This window comes from Lipotes vexillifer, unplaced genomic scaffold (genome assembly GCF_000442215.2).
Source record: "Lipotes vexillifer unplaced genomic scaffold, Lipotes_vexillifer_v1.1 scaffold149, whole genome shotgun sequence".
In the NCBI taxonomy this organism is placed as follows: domain Eukaryota; kingdom Metazoa; phylum Chordata; class Mammalia; order Artiodactyla; family Lipotidae; genus Lipotes; species Lipotes vexillifer.
Genome location: NW_006779962.1, coordinates 2,182,359 through 2,188,358, shown reverse-complemented (window position 1 = coordinate 2,188,358; position 6,000 = coordinate 2,182,359). Strand labels below are relative to the sequence as shown.

General features: G+C 52.4%; 1 protein-coding gene across 2 annotated transcripts in view; it reads left to right on the top strand.

Annotated features, from left to right (window-relative positions):
• The window catches only part of CFAP77 (cilia and flagella associated protein 77), a 138,814-nt gene that overhangs the window by 69,755 nt on the left and 63,059 nt on the right, over positions 1–6,000 (top strand). The window lies entirely within an intron of this gene.

Below are 6,000 nucleotides of genomic sequence, written 5' to 3'. Positions count from 1 at the left end.
GGGATCTTCCGGGGCGAGGGCACGAACCCGTGTCCCCTGCTTCGGCAGGCGGACTCTCAACCACTGTGCCACCAGGGAAGCCCCCATTGCTTTTTTAAAAGAAAAAAAAAAAAAATCCAAATCATGGTGTTTGTTCCTTCCAACCTCTCGTGTTTGTCTTTTTCGAAAGGCTGTGCGTTTCCCCTCATTCACCTAAATCTGCGGTTGAGTTACTGGCCCCCTGAGGCCGCGGGCTCAGAGCGAGGCATCCGCGCACTTTGCTGCCCGCTGCCTTCTCGGAGTGTAATCAAACATCAAGCTAAGTAGCAAATAAATCTCTCGATCTCATAAGCTGCACAGCGAGATCATGTAAATGCAAATGAAGGAGCGGGTTTCAAGCTGTCGAGGGGGAGGGGAGAGAACGCCGGGGCCCTGTCACCGTGACTGCCTCACGCGGCAAGGGCCATACGTCAGCTGCAGTAACGGTTCTGGCAGCACCGAGGGAGCCAGGGCTGCCCCAGGGAGGACGGAAAAGCCAGGCAGGTGGCAAAACACAGGCAGCCCTGGGTCGTGGGGACCAGACAGGGCCCGGCCGAGTGGTGTGCCGGGCAGGCGCAGTGGGGCCTGGAGAAGTGTCTGCACTGCCTGGGGCTCCCCTTGTCCTGAGCTGGTGAGCTGCTCTAGTAATACCGACAATGACAGCAGTAACAGAGGCCACTGGATACTGGGCTCCAATCCTCGGTCTGGGGAGGTTTTACAGGTGAGGAAAGGGGACCAGACGATTCAAGTGACTTGCCCAAGGTCACACAGGAAGTGGCAGAGCGAGGTCTCAGCTCTGTGACATTAACAGGCTAGTTTCCGGTATCCTCCTGCTGGACCTGCGGCTCTCCCCTCCCCTCCCTTTCCTCCCCTGACCCAGCGGCAGCCAGCTCAGCCCCCATTATAAACTTGATGACATAGAAGAAAAACCTTAACTTTGACCCTTGGCAGGAGTATAGGAAATAGAAACTTTGGCTTTAACTCTGCCTTTTGACTTTTTTAATTAGAAGAGTAAAATCTCAGTACCCATCACCCGCGCTCCCCCCCCCACACACACACACCCTGCCCCTGCCCAAAGGCTGCACCTCTAAGGACACATCCTCACACAGTCACTTACGTTGTTAGGTTTCCTTCCAGTATTTTTTCAATGAATTTTTTCTACATGGTTGTAACAATAGTGTATGTAAATTTTTGAATCCTGCTGATTTTTTTTTCACTTAATGTTATTTTATATGCCTTTGATCATATATGGATGTGGTCTTCTGGTGTGTGGCTTTTCAGTATCATTATGCGATGTTCAACTGCCACTCACACAATGCACATCGTTCAAAGAATCCAGCTTCTGAGACAACGCCGGAGTCCTTTGATGCATAATGCACCTTATTTCACATGATTGTTTATCTGACGTTCTCATTATGGAAATAAATAAATATCCTCTATGCTAATCATGATCACAATTTGCATTTATATTGTGCTTTTCATTCGAGGGTCTTAAGTTGTTTTATAATAATGAACTCCCCCTCCATGAGCGAGATGGGACATGTGTGCATGTGCGTGCGTGGGCAGAGCCGTATACAGATATTTATTTAATAACTACCAGGCAATAACTGTGGGATTTCATGGAACTACGCTTTAATAGGATGTGGGAAAGCGAGTGGAGGCTTCTCAACTGTCGAGCAAACATACATTTAGTTTAGACTCTGGACGAGAGGGTTAAATGGGCTACACTCTTCTGTGGCTGCCAGGAGGTGGGAGTGCTTCCTTTATGGGGCTTAGTCTTCATACAGGAACACCTAAGATTGGTCTAGAGCCCAGGCATCAAGCTCCCAGACAGATCCAAAACCCATCTTGGAGATGACCACCAGCTCGTTTGTCCAGAGTGAGATCCAGTTCAGACGGTCCAAGAAACCAAGCCAGTTAATTTCACCCATTTTCACCTCTTTGGTGGGAAATGGGGGCAAGTTAAGACTTTTTAAAAGTATATGAGGTGGGAAATCATTAGATCGGAGTTGCAAGGTTGGGTCACTTGTTCTGAAGTTGTCCCAGGAAAATGGGCTCTGGCGCGGCTCTGGGGATAGGGGTCCTCCTTCCTGGGTCTCAGGTGACTTTAGTGGGAAACGCCACTGGTACTTGCCTCTGGAAAGCCCCAGCGGTCCTGATGCTGGTGACGGGCTGCTCCAAGAGGACTTCCGGGCCAGGGGCTGCCTGCCCGACCCAGTTCCCCCTGCAGGTTTCCAAGGCTTGTTCCTCGATGTTGGGTAGTGGAGGGAGCTGCCGTGCAGAAGGAGCCCAGAGAATCCCAGGACCCCCTGGGACAGGGAGCGAGATGGTTTTAATTAGAGCTGAGAGACGGGAAATAAGGCAGCGAGGGATGACATCTTAATGAGGTTTAATGAAGCTGTCTGCTGATGGGGACAGCTGTCACCCAGAGCTGTATGCTAGCCAAGCCACTTTGTGACAGAGGAAACTCAGAAAAAGGCACAGTCTGAAAGCAGCTGAGAAGGGCGGGGTGGCCAGACTCAGAGCTGGGGTTTTTCTCCTGCATTGGCCTCTTGATTCTAACACCTCAACAACAAGGGATTCCAGCTAGTAGGCCAGATTTGAATAGCTTCCAATATCTCACAATTCCCCTTTGTGCAAAGCTCAGGTATGCCTCTGAAAAGACCTTGAGGATGTGCACGAGGTGTCTTAGAATTCAGCCATAAGAAACAGGGAGGGCTTGCATCTGGGGGCTGAAAGGGATCCACCATCCCATCCCTTTCTGAGACTCAATTTCCTCCTCTGTCTCGTGGTGACCACGTGGGCTCCGTTATAGAGATGCTGTGAGGGGCCACTGTAGGTGAGCACAGAGCTATGAGGTCAGAGGGCTGGGTTTAATGCCAGCCCTTCCATTTACTACCTGGGTGCCTTGGGGCAAGTGTGAACCTCTTTAAATTTCGGTTTTCCCAACCTCCCAGTGAGGTTGGCAGAGTTCGGGGTGAAGCTCTCAGGACGCAGTGAGTGCTCAATAAAAGTGTTTGCTAAATGAGGTCACGGGGCATAACGTGAGCCTTGCACGTAGGAGGTGCCCAATTAATGTTCACTCTCTTCCTCGTTTCTTTCTTTACTTCTGTAGTAAAGGGAACAAGGTGGTTCCCAGGGATCCCTGGGCAGGGAGGGCACTCTCAGCCTTCACAGGACCCCACAACTGTGCCATCTGCCCCAGAAACTTTGGACATTCCAGCTGAGAGCCATCTCTCATCCTTTTGTGGGCTGGAGGGGCAGGCTACCTGTGGGACTCGGGTGGCCAATCAAAGCTGAGATTCGTGGTCACATCTCCTCAGTTTCACAGCCAGTTTGCCTGCACCTAGAAGTTCAGGGTCAGAAGCTCCTCTGAGCACCTGTTTATCGGTCCTTAGCTGGTCCCTGAGGTGCCCAGAGACCTGTAGTTTCCTCTGTCAGGCAGCTATTCTCTGTAGGCTTCTAGAAAGCCCCTCTGGACAAGCTGGGGAGGGAAGCCCAGGGTCGGTGCTGGGCCCTCCCACCTCTGGCTGGATCCTCTCTGCTGCTTCCAGGGAGCCCCTGGGAGAAGCCTCAGCACTCCTGCTCCCACTGGAATTTTCTTCATGTCGGCTCTCTCCCCAAAATGCCAATCCAAGATCTGGATCTTCTCTCCTCTCCAGCCCTGACCCAGGCACGACTCAGCCATCCCGTGTCCAGGTCACTGAAATGACAGCTCTTCCCATAACGCACAGTCTGTGCATCAAACGGCCGCCTGTCGCTGGGGCTCTCCTGGGCAGAAGGCTACTTACGTCCTCTGTGGGTGTGGAGGGCACCGTGCGAACAAGTCAGATGCACCTGTTATGCGTGAGCAAAATCCAGCCTGCAGAGCTGAAGTCCGCGCACAGGACAAAACAATGGAGAGTCCCGGGCAGTTGCTGCTAAGTGCCAAGAGGCGGCGAAAACTGCGTGGAGTCAGATGTGGGTTCAAATCCACCCTTGGCCACTCATTAGCTGGGAGGCTTTGGGCGGACAAGCCCCTACAGCTGTCTGGACCTCCCTTTCCCACCCGAAAACCCGTGTAGTTTCCAGGGCTGCTTTACGCGTTAGTGGTACCCTGGGGGGCAGTGAAGCGCCCCCGTGGAGCCTGGCCCACGGTCGCCATGATTACAGTGTTGCTGTGGTCGGTGGTGGTGGCACCAGGGCGGGGCCAGTCGGCCTATCTCGTTGGGCACTGCTCCTCTAGGGCGTTCACATGTTAACGCAGGGACTGTGAGACACACGGCCCGAACCTAAAGGATCAAACTGCCAAGGGTGGAATTTCAAGCTTGACGGTAATATCAGGACCCCACCGCTCTTGCGACACGTGGCCGCCTTGCTGACGGATGCGCTCTGAGGGAGGGCGGGCGGGGGGCCGGGCAGGACCGCGGGGTGTGAGGGGCACCCACATCAGGTCGGGAAACAGGACCAGTGCCCCCAAAGACTCCTTGTGCTGCTTGCAGCCACCGTCCCCATCCCCATGGTACCCACCCTCCCGACTTCTGAAACCAGACGTTAGTCATGCTGTGTTTGAACTTTATTTGCATGGAGCAGTGCCTGCCTTGTGTGTCCAGCTCCTTCTGTCCCACATTTGTGTGAGAACCACCCAGGTGGTTGTGTAGAGCTGTTCTCTCGTTCCCGGTGCCATCGAGCAGTTCCTAACCTATTGGCATTTGGGGCCAGATGACTCTGTTGTTGGCAGTGGGGCCTGTCTTGCGCATTGTGGGATGTTTCGCAGCATCCCTGGCCTCCACCCACTGGAGGGAGGGTAGTACTGCCTCCTAGCTGTGACAGGGGGGGGGGGGGGGGGCGGGGGCACAATTGCCCCCAGTTGAGAACCACCGCTATAGAGTGTTGTATTGAATGAATATGTCACCTTTTTTTTTTTTGATCCACCTGGGATGGCCATTTGGGTAGTTTCCGGTGCTTGGCTATCACGAACTGAGCTGCTACGAGCATTCTCAGACATCTCTTTGGGTGGACTTGGGCACTCATTTCTGTTGGGTGTCCAGGAGGGAATTGTTGGGTTATCAGTAAGCGTATGTTTAGCTTTCACAGATACTGCCAAACAGTTTTCCGCAGTGGTTGTACCAGTTTACATTCCCACCAAGAGCATGAGTGTTCCGGTTCATGTCTTTACCAATATCATCGAGTTTTTTATTTTGTACTTCTCAGAGGTTGAGCACCTTGACATATGGGTCCTGGCCACTTGGACATCCCCTTAATAAAGTGCCTATTCAAGTCTTTTGCTCGTCTTTCTATAGGATCGTCCGCATTTTTCTTATTGATTTGTAGCAGCTCTTTATATATGATGAATAACAGCCCTTTGTCAGATATATGTATTGCAAATACCTTCTCTCATTCTATAGACTCACACATTTTTAGAGCTCGAGGCAGTCTGTGCTCCCCTATCAAACCCTCTGGTGGCCTTGGTTGTCATTACTTGTTCAGTTTGTCCTTTTAGCAAGATAAGGAATTTCATAAGGGCAGGGGGCAGTATGTGTCTGCTTTGTTCACCTTAGAACTCCTGGCACAGAGCTTGGTGCAGAGGAGATACAAAATAAATATTTGTGCAGCGAACGAATGAGCGACTTTCCCATTGGGATGACCTTTGCAGCCCAAGGCTTCAGTATTTCTGGCCGTCGTTGCTTCCTAGGCAACCCTCACTAAAAAGCGTGGAGATTGAGGCACCCACCTGCTTCCGTGCCTCCTTCACCGCCAGGCCCCGCCCAGTGGCAGCCGCTGAGTCTGTCGTTCCTCCGCGAGCTGGACTTCTGCCCACCTGCACCTGCCAGAGGGAGGCGGGGCCTCTCCCGGAGAAGTCACATTTTAATTAACTTCCCTTGCCGTCACCTCACCGGAGAGGCCAGATCATTTTCATAAACAAATGAGGAGCCAGGGCTTTGTCTGCAGCTCAGAGTGAATCACGCGGAAGGAAATCCAAACAAACCACCCAGCCAGGGC